This window comes from Dermacentor silvarum, chromosome 3 (genome assembly GCF_013339745.2).
Source record: "Dermacentor silvarum isolate Dsil-2018 chromosome 3, BIME_Dsil_1.4, whole genome shotgun sequence".
In the NCBI taxonomy this organism is placed as follows: Eukaryota; Metazoa; Arthropoda; class Arachnida; order Ixodida; family Ixodidae; genus Dermacentor; species Dermacentor silvarum.
In genome coordinates, this window is record NC_051156.1 from 208909362 (window position 1) to 208935780 (window position 26419).

General features: G+C 46.9%; 1 protein-coding gene across 2 annotated transcripts in view; it reads right to left on the reverse strand.

Moving 5' to 3' along the window:
- LOC119446572 (endothelin-converting enzyme homolog) overlaps positions 1-24829 on the reverse strand; it is a 149461-nt gene extending 124632 nt beyond the window's left edge. For both annotated transcript variants that reach the window (XM_037711041.2, XM_037711039.2), the window contains exon 1: positions 24624-24829. The gene's annotated coding sequence lies outside the window, so the exon portion shown is untranslated. The remainder of the gene's footprint in view (positions 1-24623) is intronic.
- Between the last annotated feature and the right edge of the window lie 1590 nt (positions 24830-26419).

Genomic DNA, 26419 nt, shown 5'->3' on the forward strand with positions numbered 1-26419 from the left:
TTTTTCGTTCATGTTCTTTAGTTTTTAGTTGTCTCTCACTCTTGCCTATCCAAGCGACAATGTGCCCCTCGCACCTCGCCCCCCCCCTTCCCTGTCATCCCCCCTCCTTCAGTAAATGGTGCGTGCAAGTAACTGTATACTTTCCTTCTGCTAACATTACCTTATGGGGATCGATACCCAGCACCTCCACCAATTTGTTACGATGTGGAAGTCACATATAAAGATGTATTTACACTATTTACAAGTAAAACAACGATATATAAACAAGATGGCTGTCGAGACCGAACCCACCTATACATGTCAAATCGTCTTCTGAATGGCGTCATTCTTGCTTGCGCCGTAACAATATTCTTTTTTATTACTCTAGTTATTGTTTTCGTTCGTGTGGCCTGTCGTTATATCTCAACTCTCACCTTCTCCTATCTTTTCCTCTACATTCGTTCCCCTATAGGTAGCTCGTTTCAGCAGGTCGCTGGCAGCGAGCGTACACCGCCTCTCGGCGAATTAATCGCGCTCTCTCTCCTCCTCGTCGTTGTCATCCTCATCGTTCACCCGTCCTCTTGCATCTGAGATTTTCTCTACAGATGAAACAAAATTTGCATGCTCTCTAACAACGAAGACACTTGTAAAAGAGAAATAAAGATAATAATTGCAGCGAGGAAGGCTGTAGCGAGGATTATAGCGAGGATGTACAGTTCGGTCGGCTACCCTGCACGGGGAGGAGGGGTTGAGTCGTCGTAAGAAAGAGAGAGAATTTACCTACACAGTATATCAGACACAGGGGGCCTATAAGCGCCCTCTCAGTGTCTCGTGTATTTTCTTCTTGGATTTTGAACAGCGCAGCACATGACAGGGACACAAGACTCACGCAGCGCCGACTTCCAAAAACGTCAAATGATATTGGAAGGAGTGATATGACAGGATTACATATGCAGTTTCGTTATGGGCAGCATGCGAACAGCATAGCAATATTAATACACATAAACAAACTAACATCAACGCGGTTTATATCATACACTTATATCATACACTATATATATATATATATATATATATTATATAATATATATATATATATATATATCTAGCTGTGTGTGTGGTGTGTGTGTGTGTGTGTGTGTGTGTGTGTGTGTGTGGTGTGGTGTGTGTGTGTGTGTGGTGTGTGTGTGTGTGTGTGTGTGCCGATCCCCCCTAAAAAACGGAGAAAAAAACGCACGAGTGCAATACAAGAAACTGCGGCACTTAGGGACAAGTAGCTGCCCATAAACAAAAGTTTATTTCTTTCTTTTATATCGCCACTAACATTATATTTGCTTTCTTATAAGTTTGTTGTGTACGCCACTTACTCTATGAATGCCCAACATTCAGAAGTTATTGCTGCGGGCTGCTGAGCAAGTTCTAGCAGACAGATATTCCTCGAACGGCGCCTAATTATCTTTTATTTTTTTTTTAACCGTCGAGCTTCAACTCGATTCGGGGCTCAGAAAGCTGCGCTAGAATTCTAGACTACGGGACTCGACACTCGTCCGCAGTGCTCATACTCTGTGCGTGATGCGATCTGCTGTGGTGAGCCTTCCTTTACTCTATCTCTCTCTCATTTTTTTTTTCACAAGCTTCGCTTGCCCTCAATTTCTCGACAGGGGAAGGGCTCTGAATTTTTTTAGAAAAAGGTTCTTTCAACAAAAGACGATACGAATATTTTGAATCACAATGATGGCACAAAAATTGGAGGAGACTTAAGCTTCGCCTTTAAGAAACGCGATAGCGTTATCGGGCCCCGTTCGCATCGCAATTTTGTTTCAGTGAGCTTCACCGCAACACAGCACGTGGGAAAGCCAGCTTACAAAGACCAAGCTTACACCGATCCCTTTAAAGTCGGCTTCACTTTTAAACAGAAATGCATTGCTCGAAAGACGTTTTTCTAGGGGCAATATAAATGGTCTAGTATTAAAATGTGAAGGACCTAGCACCTTTGTATTTATTTTATTAATTGTTTGCTATTGCCCCGACGCACGCGCGTGTCCAAAACGCATTAGCAGGCGAAGTCCCAATTTCACCTGCCGAGGATGCGAGCGCCATCTGGTTATCATTTTCGCAAGTAAAGTACCCGAGCGCGCGGCTGTAGGTCTGGTAGAAATGCTGGACAAGGGGTTTGTTTCCTCGTAGGAGAATTAGGTTTTTCCGTACATTCACATTACAATCCGACGCCGAATCCGACGCCGAATGGTAAAGTCGTACTTTACCATTTTTCTGACTGATTTTCCTGCGACAAATTCATGTTCACCAAAACCTTGCACCACGTGGAGGGCCTGCGCGGTCTGGGTGGTGGGGATCATTTTCTCCGCCACCACCACCGACATCGCACGTCGACGCCGGACGCCGACGTCGGATTTTTTGCGACACAGTGCCCTTGACGCTATAGCGTGAATACCACAACGATATCGTAAATGGCACGTTTCCACAAAAATGTCCGAGTCCTGACCGTTCGGCGGCCATCTGCGCACTGCTGCAGCCTTGCCGAATAGCTGGCATGGAGGACAGCACTACCATCTTTGCTACCCTTGTAGGTGTCCCGGCTGCTAGCCTAGTTTTCTACGGAATTATTCAGTGTTAAAATTAATGATACCTAAACACCCTCACTGCAACAAATATGCACCACCAAGAGTCCAATTCTTTTAATAAAGCAAACCTTTTATCCTTTCTACGCCTACTTTTCTAGGTCACCTTCGCACGTATACTTCTCTGTCGTGCCAACGCGAGCAACCTCATTGAGATAATCGCAGCTTATTGATGATGATGATGATCACTTTACCTCCGCTCCCCTCTCTCCCCAGCGTAGGGTAGCAAACCGGATCTTCCCATCTGGTTAACCTCCCTGCCTTTCCCCTTTCTTCTCTTTCTCTCTCTCTCTCTCTCTCTCTCCATTCTATCACATATACCCACAGCGAGGGATTGGCCAAGAAGCGGTTGGTACATTTAAATTAAGTACGAAAAAAAAAACGATTAACGAGGCAGTACACTCGAACCCGCATATATCTAATCTAAAGGGGATCACAGAAAATTCTATATACTATAGGTAATTCGATATATCAAATAAAAATTTTATGCAAATTATTTTCAAGGGAATTTTACTGCTGCTCGTTATACACTATAATTTCGATATATCCGGGTTCGACTGTATTCGCGCGTGCCAGTTTCCATTACGCCATAGACGCAGGAATTGGACAGAGGCAAATTTATAGCAGTTAATTAACCGCTTCATAAAAGCTTCGTGTATACATAGGCTCCAAAATGTGCGGAGGGCTCGCGGCAATCAGCAAGGGAGCGCAACTGACTGCTGATAGCCTTCCTGCGAGACACGGGGCACATCGACACCTGGTGACACACCCCTGATCTCAACTCCAAGGAGGATCAGGCGGCACAATTGCCGGCTATGTATGCCAGGCTAACCCCGCCTGCTTGAACATCATCACCACCACCGTTGAACCCACATAACTTTTTTTTCTGTCTGAATTTCAAGCGAGTGGGCGAGGTTTACTTTTCAATAGACTATTGCTACCCCGATTCTCTTTCTCTCTGTGCGGTGGTTATATATGTTTACATGAATAATAATAACAATAATAGCAATAATAATTACAGGCCTTGTCCTGATGTTCGAGCGCAACATTCGATTGTCCTATCATGTTTTATATGAGACTTCGTGGATCTTAGATACAGGTAACCTTTCCTAGACTGCAGAACAACGTTCGTTCGTACGTACGTATGCACGTACGTGTGTGTACATACGTGTGTGTACGTACGTACGTACGTACCCCTGATCTCAACACACACACACAGACGCTGTGTGTGTGTTTATGTATGTATGTATGTATGTATGTATGTATGTATGTATGTATGTATGTATGTATGTATGTATGTATGTATGTATGTATGTATGTATGTATGTATGTATGTAAGTATGTATGTATGTGTGTGTGTGTGTGTGTGCGTGCGTGCGTGCGTGCGTGCGTGTGTGTGTGTGTGTGTGTGTGTGTGTGTGTGTGTGTGTGTGTGTGTGTGGTGTGTGTGTGTGTGTGTGTGTGTGTGTGTGTGTGTGTGTGTGTGTGTGTGTGTGTGTGTGTGTGTGTGTTCACGTATGTCCCTCCATCCATCTCCCCGTCAAGCACATTTCTGTGTTGCCCTGTTAGCTTTCGGTTGCGGTAACCAGTTGACTGTGCGTTCTCGTACATTGATGGAAAAGAAGAAAAAAAATCATTGTTTTTAGTACATTCCCTTTAATCATCCTGTCTTTCTTGTGTCATTGTGGCAAATTTATTGTTCTTCATTAATCTCGTTGTCACCTTTCTCCCTTATGTGCCTCACGCTCTCTTCTATAATAACCGTTCGCAGGCTCTATTGTGCTTGCTTGTTTGTTTTTCTTTGTTTGTCCTTGCTTCTCGCGTGATCCCCTTACTTCGTCCAGCTCTCATATAATTTTATTACCTCTGCAGAGCGCGTTCCGCGCGCCTTTCTGTTGGCCGTTGTCGCATTCTCCGCTCCTGTATTGCGCGTTGCAGCACGTCCATCTTCATTAGTCGAATCATTGATTACTTTGGTGCGACGGCTCGAGCCAACAAAGAAGGAGAGGGTTACTGATGCTACGCAGTCGACATTCCTGAATGGTTGCTTCTGGCGGAAAAACGCCAAAGCATCGATTTTACTCTATTTGCTCCACCAATGTTTCTTAAATTTCTTTCTGCTATTTTCGTTAATCAAAATGTTATGCTTGAAATTTGCCCTTTCCTTTCTTAAAAAAAAAGAAAATTCTATTGCACGACATTGTATGACGCTTCGGATCAACTTGAATGCCGGCCTGGTCTTGACGAGGTTGGACGCGCTATCTTGTCACACTTTGTCAGGCATGCTTTCTGTAGTGGTGGTTTCGTGTTATCGAAAGTACTTACTATTCACGGCGACGTTGGAGAACGCTCGGCACCCTTACTTACTAACCGTGCAGACTGCCACGATGAACGGCTCGCGTTGTTCAACACCTTGAAGAAAATTACACCGTAAAAGTGATAATTAAAGTAGCGCTAAAGAACAAAGACGACAACACGAAGCGGACGACACGAGCGCTTCGTGTTATCGCCTTCTTGTTCTCGTATTTCGTCTTTTCGCTGCTCGTTTTAAATGCGAAGCATTTCTTGGCGAACATTTGCTACTTTTACAGTATCTATCTATCTATCTATCTATCTATCTATCTATCTATCTATCTATCTATCTATCTATCTATCTATCTATCTATCTATCTATCTATCTATCTATCTATCTATCTATCTATCTATCTATCTATCTATCTATCTATCTATCTATCTATCTATCTATCTATCTATCTATCTATCTATCTATCTATCTATCTATCTATCTATCTATCTATCTATCTATCTATCTATCTATGGCGCTGAAAACATTGTAAAACGCTATCTCTATATTGCTGCCATTGAGGAATATCGTGGTTGATTGAAAACACTTCTACACTAATATAACTAAGATGGATACACTGCTGGGCGAGTTGGTAATGCATGATAAATAAAGCCGGCAGATCCCACACCCTGTGGGAATCGATATTATGCGAAGCAGTGTGTAGGGAGCCTACCATATTATCGAAACGACCATGAGAGCACCAAGACGTAGGCGGCTCTTTCATGACCTACATGACACGCCTGTCATGAGTCCTCAGGCGTCCCTTTAGCTACACCTAAGAGATCTTAAGGCGAAAGCCTTAGTCATGTTCATGACTATGACTTCGACCATCAACCTTTAGCCTTTTCCTTCACTAGGTACCACATCCGAACTTATTCCATTGGTTTTTGAGTGTTTATCTTTTTTCGCTGAGTCATTCTCATTTTTGCATAGTCATGATGATGACTATGGCTTTATCACAATCCTTTAGTGTTTCCTTCACTTAATGTCCACGTCCAACCTATTCCAGTGGCTTTTGTGTGTTAATATTCTTTCGCTGAGTCATTGACGTTTTTGCTGAGTCATGCTCATTACTATGACTTCTAACACAATCCTTTAGTGTTTCCTTCACTTAGTACCCACGTCCGAAACCATTTCAGAGGCTTTTCAGTGTTAATATTTTTTCGCTGATTCATTGTCATTTATGCTCAGTCATGCTCATTACTATGACTTCTATCACCATCCTTTAGTGTTTCCTTCACTTAGATCCAAATCTATTTCAGTGGTTTTTGAGTATTAATATTTTTGTCGTTGAGTCATTATCATTTTTTCTCAGTCATGGTCATGACTATGACTTCTACTGTCATCCAACAGCAGAACTTGTGGCTCTTCAAGGTGCACTCAATTACGTGCTCCAGCAGCCGCCAAATCCTAGGGCCATTTTCAGTGATTCCAAAGTAGCCCTACAAACTCTGCTGTTTGCCCTACGTCATGCGTTACACGAGTAGCTAGTGCACGAAATAAGGCATGCTCATCATCATGCGCTCCAAGAAGGGCACTACATTGTATTTCAATGGTTGCCGAGCCATTGCGGAATTGCCAGCAACGACAGCGCAGATGAAGCAGCACGCTCGGCTCATCAAAAACATCAGCTGGTTGCTACACCACTCTCAAGAACGGATGCTGCGCGGCAACTTCAATTGCTTGCTCGCCACATCACACTTCTACGACAGAATTCACCGGGTTTCGCCAACTCACGTTTGCACTCTCTTGGCCCTAACTTGAAACTTCGCCTACCACCTGGACTCTCTCGTCGCGAAAGAACTTTACTGTGTTGCATGTGGTTGGGAGTCGCATTTACCAACGCCTATTCGTTCCTAATAGGAATGGCCAACAGTGCGGCGTGCAATTTGTGCGGGTGCAACGAGACTCTCGAGCACCTTCTGTGTCACTGTCCATCTTTTGACACTACACGACCTATTCTCCAAGCTAAACTCAATCTGTTAGATAACAGAACGCTCTCAGAAGAAAAGATCCTTGGGCAATGGCCTATGCATTCTTGCATGCAAAAGGCCACAAAAGCCACCGTGCAGTTAGTGAAGGATACTAGAGTGTACGAACGCTTGTGACAGCGGAGATTCTTCTGTGACTCTCTCTGCGAATAACTGACTCTATTATTTTTCTTTTCTCTCCTTCTCTATTTTTCTCCTTTCCCCTTTCCCAACTGTAGGGCAGCCAACCGGGCACGTCCTTGGTTAACCTCCCTGCATTTCCTCTTCGTTTCTCTCTCTCTCTTTAATGTTTCCTTCACTTAGGGCCCGCGTCCGAACCCCTTCCACTGGTTCTTGAGTGTTAGTCTTTTTTCGCTGAGTCATTCTCATTTTTGCTGTGTCATGCTCATGAATATGACTTCTGCCAGCATCCTTTAGTGTTTCCTTCACTTAGTACCTACGTCCGAACCCATTGCAGTGGTTTTTGAGTGTTAGTCTTTTTCGCTGGGTCATTGTCATGACCTACATGACATGGATGGGACTGCCGAAAACTAGAAAAACTTTAATGGCACTTTTTTTCTTCTTTCTGGGGTTTTACGTGCCAAAACCAGTTCTCATTATGAGGCTCGCCGTGGTGGAGGGCTCCGGATTAATTTTGACCACCTGGGGTTCTTTAACGTGGCCTACAACACAAACACACGAGCGTTTTTGCATTTCGCAATGGCACTTTGATTGCTGCAAGATGGAAGATGAAGTGGCAAGCTGTGCACGTGTACATGCACATGTTTCCTGCGTCATATGCCTTGTTTCTGCTTTTCAATCTGCATTCACAAATTACTGTACATTCTCAAAAGTCATTTAGTGCAAGAAGCCTAGGTCGACTGAAATGAGGCTAACTTAAATGCTCACGAATTTACCACACTTCTAACAAAATGAAACCTTTAGTGTTGGGCACGAGATTGCAATCTATAATTGGCCTCCGTTAATTCGTAAATGTTTTTAGAATGTGGCCGAAACTTCCTACATGCATGCACGGAAATCGCAAATTTTTCTGCGATTCTGCTCTGCGATACCGATACGAATGCTCACATATCGCCGCGGTGGCTCACCGGTTACGGTGCCCAGTTGCTGACCCGAAAGACTCCGTTTGGGCCCCGGCTGTCGCATTTCGATAGAGGCGAAATGCTAGAGGTCCGCGTACTGTGCGATGTCAGTGCACGTTAAAGAACCACAAGTGGTCGAAATTATCCGGAGCCCTCCACTGCGGCGTCCGTCATAGCCTGAGTCACTTTGGGACGTTAAACATGATAAACCAATGCGCACTTGTACCGAGGTAGTAAAGCTGCAGAAGTGCAATTGTGCCCCAGATACGAAAAACATTAAAATAAAACGGCGGCAGCATGACAGCCGCTAAACAATAATTATAACTCATGTTCGTAAAATGGCGATCCATGCCGAGGCAAGAAACTGTACGAGCGGGCAATCTCGGGGTGAGAGTCGAGCTGCTCTTCCGTGACTTACACGACATACGGCCAGAACAATCGTGCAGTAGCACTTTTATTATTCAGCATTATAGCAGTCCGGCTACTCCACGTAGTAACGTACCTTGAATGAAGTGAGCAGAGCAAATCTGGGAGCTCTTAGTAGGCTCTAAGATTTGAAAAACAACGTTGACGAACAAACGTAATGAAAACATTCGATGCTCCAAGAGCTACTCGCCGTCACGCAACACACTGAATGCCACAAGTCGCACTTATATCGATATACCCGAAAAATAACACAGAATATGCGCAGGACGAGCGCGCGAGCGAACAAATACCAGCAAAAACGAGCAAAAGGAACGGCTACCGGTAGTTTCCTAAGGGCGCCGGATGCCGGCGCACAGCGTTGCCAGAGCGCGGTGGCGCTGGATGAAACCGTCTATAGATGACATTATCAACACAACAGCATAGCTTCTGAGACTACCAACGCGCGATCTTGAAGACTACGTAACTAGCTAAGTAGTTAAAATAGCTAAAAAGTATACGTGCAGCTATAGTTACAGGCAATTGTGTATCAGTGGAAGTTCTTTGAACCTCACGGGTCCCCGTCCGTATACCCTAAATTCTGACGAATTGTTCATAAAGGGGCAATTACTGCCCTTCCCGACCCAACAGGAACACACGTGGATTTCTACCCTGACCCCTAATCATCCGTGATATGACCCACCCTGGGATAAACTCTCACCAACGGTGTTTCGCATAGGCACCGGTGTATGAACATCAGCGATTATCACGATGCGTACCGTCTACAAGGTAATACCAAATATACGCATTTAACTTGGCAGTGGACCTGGTCCTTTGTTTAAAGCTTTCATGGGTAAAAAAATAATTACATCCCAGGCATTGTGGAAATCTGTTATTCCGAAGTATTTGGTGCACAATTCGTGTCATTCAGTGTAGTGTAAAGGTGTCCAATCACAGGATGGAATGCGAGAGCCTTGCGAACCTTGCGAGGAGCGCGAACAGGCACCCTCCAAAGCGCTACCGATGCGAGTGAAAGCGCTCGAGCAGGTCTAGGTCACTAGGTGACCGTTGTCTGAAACGTTGTGCTGCGGCGCCAGCGGAGCAAGGGGAACTGGCGACTCAGTCATGCACGCGAAAGGAGGAAAGCGGGAAGGCAGCGCGGGAGGTAGGGGGTGCGGCTTCTACTCTGCCCGCAACTGCGTACTTGTACTGCTTGTACTTTCCGCTGCTGCGGGCGGTCGCCCGCACCGTATCTTGAAAGCGATCTGCAGACGGCTCATAGCTTTGTATTGACCCTTTTTGCGGAGCAGTTTGTTTTAGAGAAACGAGATGGCGCTCAGGGCGGCGCGCCATACCTCTCCTCAGCGACCGCGCACGAATACGAATCCATTACCGCTTCTACCTTGCTTTTGTGCGATCAGCTGTCGGAAATGCAACTGAGTTTTCGCTAACACACTTTGTTCCAATTGTGCTAGATTGAATCATGTGGATTGAAGACGTGTGCAGTAGTTGGCTGCAAAAATAGTGACTGGCATGTTAAGGAATAGAATTAATCTGTGTGGCCAAGTTGATGGACCGCTGCTGCAAGTGTCCGAACGTGTTACCGGCACTTCGTGATGTATGCCTTTCCTCGAGGATACAGAAATTTGCTCATCTGCCAGCCTTGTATCGCTAACCTTCAAAGAAAGGGCTTCATCCCCAGAACGTCGGCAAGAGTGAGTACTACTCGTTAAACAATGACAAAGGGTGTAGCGCCCCTTCCTGTCATAGTAAGTTTCGCGCACGTTATCTATACGCATCTGTCCAAAATGGCAGGAAAACTTACGCCCACTCTATCGCCGACGTATCAAGAGTAAGTGAATAGGCGAACACTGGAATATATGCGCACTGTATACGCACAATAAATTACGGACTACACCTATGGCGCACGAATGGTCGAAGCTGAATGTTTCGTGACGGTCAACAAGAGTAAGCGAGTTACTAGCTGTAATATATATTTGCTACAAGGTATTACAATGTACAAAACAGCTATACGTTTCAAGCCTTGTGCGCAGCAAGAACAAATCTATTGGAACTGAGCACACCCGCGAGCGATTAGGCAGAAAATAATCAGATAGTGGCCGCACCGAGGAACTTCACTGAGTCAGAAACTGACAAGCCACTCCGTCAAAATATTTGCCGGATAAAGAACAAAGAGCAAAACACACTAATCCTGACTGAATTCATAATCGGAAAGCTTGGAATACATATTTAGCCCCGCTTTTAGAACAAGCACCATATACGCTGCTTGCGCCGTTTGGACATAGCTAATCGGCTCCGAAAGCGCTTTTGCGTGTTCTCTCAAGCTGTGATCAAAGCTTCGTGACGTCCACCTAGTCACCGTCTACGATATCTCCGAAAACAGAGGTTTTCTAAGCCGCCCCGGCGTCATACAGTTCTAGTGTAAACAAGGAGGCAACGGAAGCAGTTGAGGCAAGCAATGGACGCGTCACCACGTGATCAAATATGGCAGCGCCCACGGGATCGCCGCGAAAACGGGTCAATACGCTGTGCTTTCGCCGCTTAGTTTCCGTTGAAGCGCTGGACCGCACGAACTGCTGCTGCTGCGCTCTGCAACGTTTTGACAGCGGTTGTCTGCGGTCGTCGAGTCGAGATCTATTCATGTTTGCTTCTGCGCGCTGACACCATGCTTGTTAATTCAGTTAGTAAGCGAATATGTCCGAGTTGATAAATCCGATAAAACTACTATCCTTACTCCGTATAGATCTACACTAATTTGCTATCGCAATTGATGCTTCGCCTTTCGGGCAACACTGCGACTTCTTTCCTTTCGATTACGCTGCTGTTATGCAAAGGAACAACGTTGAAGCTTGACGGAAACACACTTCGTGTAACGGTGCGTTATCGGAAACAATATATAACTAACTGGCCCCAACCGCAGCCCTACTTACAATAAATTTTAATGCAAGCAGTTCAAATGCCGCGCCAAGTGCAGCGTGGCTTCCGAAGGGAAGAATGGGACTATTCATGCAGCCGAAACCTCATGTGGCCATCTCAGTGGCACCGGCACACCGCTGACGCGTACACGCACATTATATGACTGTGTTCGCGAAAAGCCGAGTCCAATCAGCACTCGACAGGACAAGACGGAACTGCGAGCGGGTTCTTATATTGCAGCGTTTCCATGAGAAACACACATTCAGAACGGCCGGTGTGAGAGCTTTCGCCAAAGTGGTCACTGTATAGCCTAGCGCACTGCGCTGACTAATCACATCCTTTTATTGTTTTTAATACCACTTGGCTACCTGTTTGTCAGCACTGCGTCTGTCGTCTCACTTTGTGTCTTTTGCGGTGTTTTATCCCCTTCTTTGTTGTGCTTCAGTTCAGTTACTGCGTTCTACTCTATAGGAGGAGGAAACAACTTTATTTTGTTAATTTGCTTAGTGAGGGGTGGCTATGAGGTGGTGCCTTACAGCCACCTCCTCAGCTCTTCTGATGGCCCGAAGTTGAACCTCCAGGTTCGGGTTCATGAGTATCGCTTCTCACGCTTCAGGCGAGGGAGCGGCCAGGAGATCTGGTGGGGGGAGATCTTCTCTGCAGTCCCAGAGAATATGATTTAAGGATGCTATGGACCCACGTAATGAGCAGTGTGGGTCTGTCAAGTCAGGGTAAAAGTGTGCGTATATTTGTGGGCTGGGAAAGGAGTTCTCTATAGTCACAATCGTGAACAAAACAAAATTCGTTCAAAGTGTCAGCTTCAATATTCAAGACGCAACTTCCCTCGCGCAATGGCAATGACGTTAGTTGCACATTTCGGATCTTGCAGGGTCAGTGCAGGGTCATATAACGACAGCACTCACGATGGGGATGTGTCCATGTGTGGGAATTCTTTGGTTGTGACCACAGGGATATGGAGTGAATATAAATCGAAGTAAAGCGTGCTTTAATTGACCACATCGAAGCGTTCGATCTGCACCGTCTCCTCAAGCTCGCTCGCAAGTGCGCGTCTGGTCTGACCGTGGTATACATATTACAATATATATAATAGAGGGTCTCTCCCACATCACATATTACATTATTAGCTTTGCAAAACTCAATGGCACTCCGTCTCGAGTCGAATGCGTGCTCCTCAGGGAGAAATCATCCACGGCACGAAGAACGAGAGCAGCTGAGGGCGGGAACGCGGGCCGTTGATTGGTCTTAATCACCGTTTGCCGCGCGTGTCGGAATAACGAAGGCGTCCTCAGAGAGGTTGACGAATCAAAGAGCTTGCAACACGCCTCGCCTCGCTGTTCTGCAGGTGAAGACGCAATTACGGCCGGTAACCGAACACCGTCCGACGCTGCCTCGCGACCCCCACACCACGGTGGCGTCACGCAATCTCGGCTTTGTATTCCGAAGCTCGGTGACTTCAGCAGGAGCACCCACGCAGGAGAGAGAAAAAACAGTGTATCTATGACCTCGTTAAGCGAGTCATTACACCACTCGATTAGCCGCATTGCTGACTACGCGTTCCTCATTGTGTCATTAAGGAGCCGGCGGCGACGGCGGCCAATCTACTTGCAGCGACCCTGCTGGGTGCTCACTTGCTGGGTGCTCACTTGCTGGGTGCCCACATCGGATGGGGAGCAGGCGACAAAAGGTGGCAACGGGCTCGCGGTGACGACAGATGTCGAAGGAAGCGCTCTGGCGCAATCAAATAGGCACGTGGCTCGCGTAAAAGACGGCGCCTTATCTCCGGAGAGCGCCGCACTCTCTATATAGTTGTGCAATTGCCGTAAAAACACGATTTTATACGAGTCCTGGCAAAAAAGTTATTTCGAAGCCAGGTTGTGCTCGTGATTTAGTTACCTTCGGTGCGTTGATGTCATCTCGTGTTAAAGTCACGTACTGCCTAAAATGGAGTATATGCTTAATCTTCCTGGTTGCACGGTGGGCCCACTTTAAAAGTCAATCCCCAGTTTTCCGCGATACAACGTGACGTCGTGCGCGTTCACGTGACGCGTTTTGTGCAAGCGGATGGGAGACGAAAAGTCGTGTCTGGCACAGCGTCGCGCACAAGCGTACCTTGAGACGTGAACTATCTTTCTTTTTGCCACTTTTCCTTCTTTATATCGATACATCATCACCATTCCCCTGTGCAGGGTAGCCAACGGGCTTACCTCTCTGCTTTTCCTTGTTTGTTCTCTCTATCTCTGAGACGTACAGTCTCTAATGTTTAGAGACCACACTGTGGTTGATAAGGCCTGTAATCGGACACTGTTGCAGTGCTGCTGCAGTTATCTTGGCGCTCCAAGAGAGCTAGCTACACTGCTCCGACCAATATATATGTTTTGGAAAAGCGATCGAGCGTAAGTATATGTACTTTCTGCTCTTTCCGTCGCTATATATATAGTTGTTCAGTTCCTTTTCTTGCACCAAAAAAATCATGTCATATAGCAGGCGCCTCAGCTAAAGTAGAAGTTATTTGAGAAGCGGGATTTTTTACATAGTGTTCGACACGCTACCGCATGACAAGTCCGGTCCCCCTGACAAGTCCCCATGACAAGTGTGGTCTCCTGCGAAGTAGCCTAACAAATTTTTTACAAAGACTGAACGTGCCCCGATGGCAGTGCCGGTGGGGCTGCTGGGGTAAGTAACTTTGTTCTCTCGACACTGCAAACGGAATCTGACTACTACAAGCAGCGCCACACAAAACTGCGTGCGGTATTCTTGCACTGACCAAGTTAGATAGCAAGAAATATACATTTGCATTTATTGCTTAGCAAGTATGCAAGAAAAAGAATGTGTCATTATACATTTGGTGACGCATTCTGTCATTCATTTGCAATGTTTGCAAAGTACTCGGCGCTTACAGATAAACCAGCGGCGGTGGCTTCTTAATTGCTTTTTTTTTTTTTTTCAAACTTATCTTCACTTTGCTGTGGAAAGACGAATCTGCACAAAGCGCTTCGTTTTACAACGAAGTGTTCTTTTCGCACCTTCGTGTCGACTTGACTTCTTTTGAAGGCGGACTCCTCTTCACAGGCAGCGAGATGCGTGCTATCGAACAATCACAAACATAACTCGTGTTCCTTCACTAGAAAACCTCACACAACAAAAACCAAGGACTACAGGCGGATGTTTTGTAAACGAAGTCATTGAGTTAAAAGCAGCCGCCACTTTCTTCTTGTCTTTGGCTCTTAACACGCATACTCCTACACAGATGCTCCAAAAACAAACTGCAATCCACCAATAACGCCGCGTATGTCTATCGAATAAGCAGTGCACTTTCTTCTAAGCAGCTTTACTCGCAATATACTTTTCGAGATCGAATTTACTAGCATCCGGCGCAGTAGCGGCGAGCAGCGTTCAAGACGCCAGGTTCTACAAACCAAACCCACGAACAATGCGCGAAGGTGTCAACAAAAAATAAAAATACAATAGAAGAGCAAGAACAAGAACAAAGGAAGTCAAAATCGTGATAAGTGTCTCTTTGGCACGGCAAAACGAATGAGAATAACACCTGGTGCGGACTTATTGGTGGGAAAGGCCCAACGATACAGAACGACAACGATAAAAATCGTAAAGGGATCGAGATCACGAACAATACGAAGGAACAGAACCACAAATACGACAACAACAAGAGAAAATAAAATGGAATTTCGAATGGCTCAAGACCGCGCGCGCACCTTGTCGATAGCACCTGCTCGTCCCGGGATTCCTTATAAGAAAGAAAAAAAAAGTGAAACGAGACGAAACGAAAGAAGAGGCGTGCGGCAGAAGAAAACGACGAGTCTTTTCTTCGGGAAACGAACGCCTCCCCAACCTTTCTCGTCCCCCCCCCCCCCCCACCCCTTTTTTTTCCCCCGCGCTCCAAATTGGAACGTTCGAACGGGTGAGGGGACGATCCAGCGAACCAAAACGTACAGTTTGTCGGCGCCACCTGCTGGGAAAGAACGCATTGATCTTAAGTGAAAAGCTCGAACGCTGACGCGCCTTTGCTGAAGCGACGTCTTCGTCTCTCGGATGGGCTTTCGTGTTTTCGTCGCATAACAACGCCACCGCGCACGAGCTTTGCGATCGAGAAATAAGGCACGTTCTTCGCTTTCCCCCCAAAAGTGTCTGTTTACTATTAGCCTGATCGATCGTTCTGGTCCGCTTACTTAGGTGGGTACTTTCTCCGTTTTTTTTTTTCCTCGTTCTCTCTCGATAAAGTTGGCAAACAAACTTTCTCAAACATTTTAATCATCATTCGTGACAATCTCTGATAAACTCAGCAAACAATATAGCGACAGCCGGAAAGAAGGCATTTCTTCAATTGGGGTGGGCGGGATATTCAATATATTGATTAGGAATCGACTACTATGTTCTCCTGCTATGGGATTCGATAATTTCATGTCCACCACATCGGCAAGGAAGGATGGCACTCGGTGCCACTCATTTGGGAGCGCCGCCTCCCCAATCGAAGACGACTCGGGACTAGAGATCTGTCATTGAACTTTGAGTTCTACCACAGCGCGTAAAACTGTTATTGTAATGACAGACTATATATGCGTAACCTATAGTGCTCGCGTAAAGACGTCAGTAAAAGAGTAATCATGATTCCATATAGCGGTTCCTTTTTCCTCTAGCGACGAGAACAGAATGAAACACGAAAGCTTTCTTTGTTATTGCGGCCTAAACTCATAGTTCATATTCACGAGGGAGAGCGGGAAGCATGGAGGGGATAAAAAGTGTGCATACAGTAAAGACAACAAAAAATTATTCTTCAACTTGGCTATTTTAGGACGTACGTTTGTGGTCGAAAATACGATACTGCCACTATAATTGGAGTCAGCATGAAGGAATGCTTATGTGTGCTTTCTTATTCAGATGCCCGCTGTTCAGTCTACGTATTCACAAATACTTAGCCTGCTCCCAGTCAAACGCCTGTAGATTCAAGAAACTTTATGTGTGTATGATCATTCTCTGCGGCAGAAAGGAACCGCTGCTGCGCGCGGTCATCTATTGAGCGTACAGGTGGAGTGATGAAATTTTGGAAGTATAAGCCTCCGTTTCCAATCAGAAGAGGTCACCGCGTGGTTTGAAAGAAGCGGTCCGACAACGCGGCGAAAGTACTTCGCCGGGCATACTTTCAACGTGATCAGTTCCTTACGGCCAGCCACGTAATACAAATACACTGGCGTGCGTGAGTGAGTCATTTGGATGAAATTGAAAATGTTGGCAACTATTGTGTCGCCGGTTTCTCCACAAACGATCAATGTTTTTGAAGATAAAATGATGATAACATAGTAATTCCGGCAAGCTTTAAACGTGCTTAAACACTACATACCGAAAAAAAAACGGCATAAGAAGGGCCCATCTTGTACTTTCTGCAATTAAACACAAGTCAATCATTCGATTCACTCGAATGATACAAAATAAATAAACATATAAGGACTTAATAGTATTATACGTAGATACGATATCACTTTCAGTAACGAAGGTTATTCAATTTCTAGAGCTGACCACTGTAATGACGCGTAATACATGCTGTACTTCACTTGTACTTGCTGCTGCTGCCAGCTTTTCCGCACTGCAAGTGGGGAATGTAAGTACTAGAGAAGTTTGCGTTAATCTATGCATGTATTACAACTTAAGGGATACTGGAGGCGTAAAACGTAACGTTATCTTACGACGTTGAGTTCAAACGGAGCGGGTAACTGTACTATTGCAGGGACAGGCTATGCCTAACTTAGGCGTTCGTGTTAATACGTCCTCAGTAGAGTAATCATGATTTCGTAGCGGCTCATTCCTCTTCCTGCAACGAGAACAGCACAAAACACGAAAAGATTTCTGCTGAGGATTTCTCGCTTAACCAAAAACCACAAGATGCCGCTACCAACACTACTGCTGGATCGAATGATAGGAAATGGGCAGCTAGAGTGCAAAAATATTTGCGCCTCAATATCGTGAACACGGAGAGGAGGAAGCGATCAAGGAAGCAGGGGACCGAGTACAGGGAAATTGAAAGCACAATTAGTAAAGCTGCAGCCATCAGAAAGAAAGTGGGGGAAAAAAAGAGAGAGAGAGAGACGGTAAACTGGACTGAAAGGATTGAAATAAAAAAAAAGTAACAAACAAGTTATTAGGATAGAAAATTTGTACGATAGCACAAAAGGCAGTGTCTTGCTTTTTTCGAAGCTTGAAGAGTTAACTGCCTCAGGAAAAAAACAGGTGCGAATATTCCTCACAGGATGATGTATGTGTGTCTGCTGTAGCAAAAATCCGGGGACATCTCAGCACGTCGTAATGGAATGCCCAGATATTCGTCGAGCCAGACACGTATGGGAACATCCACCTTCCAGAAGCACTGAGGTACAAGGCTGATGGGTGCGTTAACTATTCAGCGTTCAAGGTAAGCAAGAGACGTTAAAGTACTGGTGGGAAAAAATGCATGCACTGGCAATTTTACGAGATAAAGCATAGTAAAGTAGAGGGCTAGCTTACGATATCACAACACGTAGGTATAGCTCGTACAAGCTAGGTGGCTATTTGTCGCCACCCCAATTGAAATGGGATGACCTTAGTAATCATCATCGTCATTATCATCATCCACCAATGTTACCTAAACCATACAAAACGTACACGGACAGACGAGGCTGCAGATACAACTGAGCATTTACCATTCCCCAATCTACGTCGTCCACTTATATTCTTCGCTGACTCGTGATCTGGCTAGAAGTTAGGGCGAGGCTTCTTCATGCTGTACGATACGCAACACTAGCGCTTCAAGGTCACGCGCGCGAGAAGCCTTTCTCTTCAGCTCATTTGTCGTAATCACCCGCTGGAGTTCTACGTTTTCAAAAAAAAAAAAAAAAAACATCGACGCTCGTTATGTAAACAAAAGTAATATTCGCAATATAGTTGGGTCATGTTGAATATTTTTTTCGTAACTTCTGAAGTTCAGACCAGTCTAGACAAAAATTTAGAGAAGCGAACCATAGGTGACTGCGGTGCCAGGCGTCATGCGACGGCAGGTATGACGCGACGCCTCCGCCCCGAGATTAACTGTTGACACTATGCCTGTAAAATTGAATAACATCGATATTATCCTAAGACCTAATGAAAAAATAACCAAGACATCCATGCCCGCACGATTGTTACCATTAAGATAAATCGCGATGTGAGGAATGCGACCTTCATAAAGCTTACCGTTTTTAGATGTAGAATGATGATGATGACGACGATGATGATTTATTGGCACCCCCTTTGAAACGGGGCGGTGACAAATGGTCACCTAGCTTGCTTGATTTAAACACGTATGCTATGCATGTTTTTCATTCTAGCATTTTTATATACATCTCCTTAATCTTTTTTTCTTCCTGAAAACTTCTCTATACACGCGTACATTGTGCCGCTACCTATGCCTGTAACGGATCCCGTGGTATCAATCTCTTCTGTGCTTATTTTTTTCCACCAATACTCTAAACGTCTCTTGCTTATCTCGAAAGCTGACCCGGGTTTGATGCTTCCGTCCACTTTAAATCCAAGCGCTTCTGGAAGGTGTACGTTACCTACGGCTCTCACTGGGTGCATCATTCGCATTCCATTAGGATGTGCTGAGTGGTCTCCGGATTTTTTCTGCAGCATATACACGTTTGATCTTGTAGGCAAATAATTACTCCGGTATTTTTTTTTTGTCCTGGGGCAACCAGCTCGAGCCTCAAATAACAAGGCACTGTGTTATCGTACAGATTTTTTCTTCTAATTTCTTTCTTCCCATTTTTGTAAATCTATATGGTCTTTTCTTATTTCCATTCTTTGCATCCAATTCGCTTTCTCTCACTTTCTTGCTGATGACTCCTGGTTGTCTGTTTACACTTTCAATTATCCTGTACGTGGTTGCCAACTTCCTTCGCCTCTTCCTCCATTATGCGTCCACGATCTTCAGGTACTGATACTCGTGCACCTTAGCCGCCCATTTATTTTGATCTATGTTCCTGAACCTTTCTTCAAAACTAATTTTGCTCTGCGCTGCTCTGACTTCAAAACAGGCCCAACCCGTGTCACCCTGTACTGCCTCATTTGTGGTTTTTCCGTGGGCACCCGGCCAAAGCCAACCGGCCTACCGATCTTTGGTTAACTTCCAACCCCGACAAAATATCCAATTTTAAGCACAGAATGGCATTTACGAACCATTACTCCTGTCCAGATTCTACGCACGACTTCATAATTATTGTGGCGAATGATGATGATGATGATGATGATGATGATGATGATGATAATTTATTGGCATCCCCTTTGAAACGGGCGGCGACAAATAGTCACCTAGCCTAGAATGTAAGTAACCTCGAATGTAAGGCTATAGTGGCGCGCCCTCTGGCGCTGAAGACATGTGCTCGCGATTGGGCAGACGGCGGAGTAAGATATGACGATGGGACGCGTACGTTCACGTGATCGCTTCCCGATTGGCTGAGGCCACCTGTATAGCCTCAGCTACGGCGCAACCAAGTTGCGAAGCGGAGTGTACTATAGGTGGCGCCGCGGTACAGATAGAGTGGTGTGCGCCGGAGTGTCATTGCCCGACCCCTACGAGGGGCGGCGTTGCGAGCGATCTTCGTAAAGAAGAAACAATGGGGGAAAAAAACAAGAAAACAAGAACAGGCCTGCTAGGGAAGTCAAGTTCGCTACTGAATGGGAGCGTTGAGGTACCGCGCTAGCAATTCGGCAGCTCGTCATCTGCGGCTTGCCCTCCATAATGATGGATTCAATGTCAGCCCGCGAATACGAGGGGGCTGAATGTGAGGCGCCCGACACGCTACCGCGAGTAGCAAACAGGGATAAAAATATACAAACAGGTAGCGAGGTCGCACGTCGTCTTCTCCGCGTGACGTCAACGGAGCGAGCCGCGCCGGAGTCAAGGTGAAACGATGAATGCGAAGGCTTTCGGTCGTGTGTGTGCGAACGGGCGAGGCTTCTACGCCGCGAGAGCGGGCGGGAATGTGTATCGGAGAACGGTAAATGGACAAAGGGCCTCGGCTGACTCGATGTCTTCCTTGTTGTTCGCCGCGGGAGAGAAGTACAGATAGCACACGCCCCTTAATACAATGTATACATCGCGCTTCTGCAGTTCAGACTCCAATGAATGAGCTGAGTACTCGGCGTTTTTTTCGTTCTAACTTTTGTTCCTGTTGCCGTCCCCGCATTCCTGCAACTTGCCATGGTTTATTCACCTGAGCCCTTATTCACAAAAGCGTTTTTACGCAGGTGCCAGCCGGTTGCATACAGAGGTGCGTATGCGTGTGTGTGTGTGTGTGTGTGTGTGTGTGTGTGTGTGTGTGTGTGTGTGTGTGTGTGTGTGTGTGTGTGTGTGTGTGTGTGTGTGTGTGTGTGTGTGTGTGTGTGCGCGTGCGTGTGTGTGTGTCTGCGTGTGTGTGCGTGTGTGTGTGTTGTGACGATGGCGTAACGGGAAGGAAAGACACCACAAGCTACGTTTTCAGCTTATAACTGCTGTCGTAGTAACAGAAAACAGAGAAAGAAACAGCATTAGTTCCCCTAGCTTGCGCACTCTTTTATCTTCTCTCCGTTTACTTTCTATAAATGTAAAGGAGTTGTTATTCAGTAATTGCGATTTCTATATGCATGCGTATATACATACAACTTACATAACGTAATACTGCGCTCCTGCCACCTGATATGCAGAGGCGTTTTTGCGCTTGTTCCGACATTAGACATGACAAACACTACCTACAAAACAAGGGCCGCGTAGGCCGCTTATAAAACAGTGCGCAACTCGCATCACAAAATCTCTGGACTCTGTTGCCTCTCCGACGCGATTGAATGAAATCACAAGCGTGCCCATGACATTTATCGAACGCTCCGTATACGCCCCTAACAGACGCTTCCGCCTTCGAAATTTGGCTGTAATGCTCAAACACTCGAATGCATCCTCATGTTGGTAATGTCGGCGCGCTTTTCGATTACCCGCTTACTAATGAAGCAACTAATTAACGGCTTGAGCATGGCTATCCGAAGCACCGAGTCCGGCACGCCCGCGTGCGTCGCGTCTTCCCACTGCACGTTCCTTCAGTGGGTAGTTAAAGAGAGGCATTTAATTTGCGCTATTGATTAAACATCTGGTGCCTGGTTTCTCGGTGACGTGCAAACAGCGACCGACTAATGAAACGGTGGTTTATTTACGAGCTAATTTACCTCTGCGATCGAAACTCATTGAGGAGGCGTGCATTCAAAGTGACAGCTCGGTACACAGAGGGCCACTGCTTCGAGATGATACTCGCAGCAACGCAAATTTACTATTTTATTTTTAATTCTCGCACTGCCACAGCGATGCAGCGGAAGCCGATAATCCGTACACGCCTCCATCTGATATGAATAAACAATAAACAATAAGTGTGCGTTATTTGCAATCGTATGCATTGTATGGCTGTTGCTTATTATCTGGTGGCTAGATGGGAATGTAGGGCGCTTTAGAGCCGTCAATTCTCAGGGTTCATCACTATTAAGCAAACACTATGTACAAATAAAAAAAAAGAGGATTGAAACTGCCTGAAGGCAATTAAACAAATATCACCGCCCAAGCACTCCGTACTGTTGGTCAACAAGCGAAGCTAAAACGTGTGGCCCCGGTGTTTATGACTGGGTTAATACCGACGGTCCATTAAAGTATTTCTCAATGATTGGTTACGTCTTTGTGTTTCTTAATGAGGTTACGCACACGTTCGGCTGCGACGGAGAGAACGGCATCACTGACGGTATGCCCGCAGTCCGACGTTGTCACTTGCGTTCGATCTCCTGAGTTTGCTCGGTGGCGTGGTTAGCAGCGTTCGCCCGCCATTGCCGCTTGCGATTCTTCGAAATTAAATTGCTTCAAAATTAAATACGAGCGTATGTCCGTTACCTAAGACAATGAACGCCCCGTAAGCAATGGCTCATACCCCCGTAAGCGCGCCTCCCAATTATGACGGCAGAAGAGAATTGAAATTCTACGCTGGAATGATGAGCGGCAACGGAGCCAGCTGTAGAAGACGACGACGACGACGAACACGGGAGCAGTGGCACGAGCGCGTGCCGAGCACGAGCGCAAACCGAGGGGCGCCAACGAGCCAGCTCCGGAAGACGACGACGACGCTCGAGCCAATGCTGATGATGATAGTTTTCTGTACACAGGTGACGGACAGACGCTTTTTCGTTTCGCCTAACCATGTAAAGCTTCGCTTTAAAAATTGTCTCTAAACGCCCACGCCGATGCACCCGAGAACTATAGTTAATTCGTTATTACGTAACAGCGAGCGAACCTAACCTAACCTAGGGGGCGCGTACGCACCACTTGCCCAAAACAGCTTCCTGCAAAGCGCGCTTTTCTGTACGACACAAGAGGCACGCCAGACAGCCCACTCTCTGCAAAAGGTGACTGCAGCTGCCGACAGGTGTTGTTCGCACATGCAGGTGTCAAATGCTATCGTCAATGGTTAAGCGTAGTAACTTTGTGCGTGTGACGACGATAGTTTTTAGCGTCAACTACGTGGTCTTCTACTTTTGCCTTTACTTTCAAACAACAAAGAAACAGTATGTCGTCGAGTGCGGAGCTGTGAACTTGCGTCTTTACTGGCACAGTAGCTCGGTGATCAATCATCGGCGTTTACAACGGCAACCGCCTCTTTGAAAGCGCGAGCGTGATTTCTTCTTTTTTATCCCCTCTTTTTCTTTTTCTTTACTTTGCCCTCCTCTTTTTCTTTTCTTCCTCCATCGGGAACGTAGTGCGCCGGAGTATATCACGTCTAAGCAGGCAGGCCTTGAGACAACAAACATCAAGAAAAAAACAAAAAAGGCGGGCAATACACAATGGAGAGGCTGCAGCGTCGAGCAGAGTGCGTCATTCGCCGCGAGCAGCAGCGGCGGGCGCCAACAACCGCCGCAGGAACCGCAGACGCCGCCACACCTGTCGAGCCGGAGGGAAGCTAACCACACAAACCCCGGCGGCAGCCCGCGCAATATTCTGGCCGGGATCCAAGCCGAAAGGGAACGTGCCGAATGAAGACCTCTGCAACCACCGAGATAGCCGCGGGCAGGAACTGGCAGCGCAGGGTCAGAACAGAAAGTCTTCTTCCGATATGGCATTCTCGGGGAGCACCGGCTCGTGCTAATTAAGATTCGCGCATTGTGTTCCCCGCCAACGTCGTCGGGGAGGGAGAAGAGAAGAAAGAAGAGGCGACAAAACGGGATTCCCGGCGGCAGCACTCCGCGTCGCCCAGAGCACGAGCCCCGGAGACTCGCGTACACAAACACACACAAACACACATACGCTGGGAAACAATCGAGCTGCGTGGCTGATGAGAGGGGAAAGAAGGGCCAGCAGCGGGAGCGCTGGAGCCAGCCCTCCCCGAGCTCGAGTGCCCAGAAATCAATACCTCGGCCGCTTTCGCACGTATGGCCAGGTACAAGCCCGGCTGGAAAGAAGCACGCGCACGCCACGGGCGATGTTCGAAAGCAAAGCCAGAGCTCAGTTCCGCAAAAAGGAATTTTCTCTCGCAGGCGCGCGCCGGGTTTAAGACGCGTCGGAAGAATGTAAGGCATCTCAGTACACACCGAGTTGTCGGGCGCGGCAGCAGCAATGCGACAACCCCGTTCCGGCGCCCCGGTACAATTTGCAAACAGACGGCCTACAACGTTTTTCCGGTGCCCACGCCCCACTTGTTGTTATCCCGCCTCCTTTTAACATGCCGCTTTAGGGAAGGGCTGCCGCTGAGAAAGAGTCGCCTCTGCGAAGCACACACGCGCACAGCGCTGCACGCGACTGTTCCACTGGCTACTTTGATCCGACGAGCCTTGCAAAACCGAGCGCCTTTGGGCCGCGGTTCATGCGACGACTTCATCGACTTCGCACGTCCAACGCAAGGCTGCCCTTTCCCGCGGTCACTCCTCAAAGAAGGACACCAGTGCTAGGCAACGGGGCTGGTGCCTCTCTTTCTATAGACCGTAACTTCAGAAAGAAATAGCTCAGACCTCAACACACCGTTTCAAAAAGAACACAAACACCTGAGCATGCAATGCACAGGTGAGCATAGGTACGGCAGGGGCCTTTAAGGCCTGACAAGACGGCTAGCAAAGGCAGCAGCAGTAACAGCAAGAAGCGGCAAGCGGGTGTATACCGTGCAGCAGAAAAGCCTGCGAACAGCGGCGACCGAGTCGCCGGAGCCCTCACCGTGTCGCCAAGACGTTGCCACGGCGACCGGATCAGTCGCTCGCTGGTCCGGTGTGGCGCGTTGCTGTCCTGCACGGCCAGAAGCGAGCTGACAGCGGCGGGCTGCGCTACCGCAGCTCACGCGGAGGAGGTTGCATCGCCAGCCGACCACGGCGTCGTTGCTGAGCCCGCCATTCCGCCGCTGGTGCGCGATGCGAGACGTCGTCGAGCGGCGGCGGCGACGACGGTGGGATACCCGCCGCCGGCTTTGAGCCGCGCGACATCTGGAGGAGCCGAAGACAGGCCAACGGCCCGCGCCTAGGGCGCGAACCCGCGAGGGGGCGTCAGGCGTCCGAACGCTTCGCGAGAACGTCTTGCGGAGCCATGTGGCTCCCTCGAAATGCTGCTCCCAAGAGTTCCACGCGGTGGATGGTAGGTTAATGTGAATGTAACGACTCAGCTCTGACCTCCGTTGATCTTGGCAGGCTAAATGCACATCGGATATGCCAAGCCGCACTAGTTGACTGCGTGTTCGAGATTCGAGCTTCATTCTGTATCGCGTTGATCGCTCATATGCAAAAATCTCTGTCCATGTGAACAAAGTTACCGCTATTATAGTGGTGTGGTTATTTCGGCTTTCGGGAGGCCATCAATGACTAACGGGCAATTCTAATGGAATCTGGCGATGCCTACAACGGGAAGCCACACAGAAGATGGCACCGGAAGTGGCAGATGATACAAACTGTATATATTTTGAAAAGGAAACGAACCGTCAAGGAAACCCACAGGGAAGTCATTAGCACATGCCCGTTCATAATGCTAAGAAGGAAGCGTAGAAAGTAATTTTATACACTACAGGTGTCGTAAATACACTCAGTTACCGCAGAGTTCAGAATCTATTACTACACCTTAAGTGAGCACCATTATTGCCATCGAAAGGATAAGATATTTGGAACGATCGCGGGAGGTCGATGACTGAAGCACCAGATGTGAATTAAGGCGGGAGTTAATGTCGAGGCTGAATTCTTAAACTTTTTGCTTTGAAACGCTTTCAGAGTCTCACTGTCGATATATGCCGTCGTTTCTCTCGTTGCGGGACGTCCTTGCTGTGGCGGGAGGCGGGAGTGGTGGGAGTTCTAGCTGTGCCTTGTTACTGCGTTACTGTGGTATAAGTAAGGCCATGTGCATGTGCTCTTCCGGACGGAATCATAAACCGTACTTAAGTGGAGAGAGAGAGAGAGAGAGAAAGCGAAAGAGAGAGACCGTTATCATGGTAGTAAACCTTACAGGTCGATCTGAATTAAAGTTCTGACCTATAACCAGTGCCGGATTAAGAAATGTTGCGGCTCGAGGCTAAACTTGCCTCGGAGCCCCAGTGATCATGATTATGATTTACCAGTGACGACGACGATGACGATGCCAATTACGGTGATCGGTAAAGATGCCAAATGTTTAGATTGTTATAGGTTTCGCCTGCTGTTTATAAGTTTACTTTCAGATAAAACGTTCATTTCCTATGAACATACATACGAGGCCATCTGACATGTTTATATATAGCGTTTACAATATTTCTTCTTTGCGAAAATGTGTTTCCTTGCTCCTGTCAGGTTGTTATCTAATGCTTGTTGTCTGACGGTCACGTCGCCATCATTTTACCATGACATTAGTCACATGTACACGAACTACTCCATCGCCATCACTAAGAAAAAAGAGAACCACGTGTTGTACAGCAACAAAGCTTTCAGTTATACATGGACACTTTGTGTTGCTTGGCATATGTGGCATATGCAATGCACGTGAATAAGTGAAAGCGCATG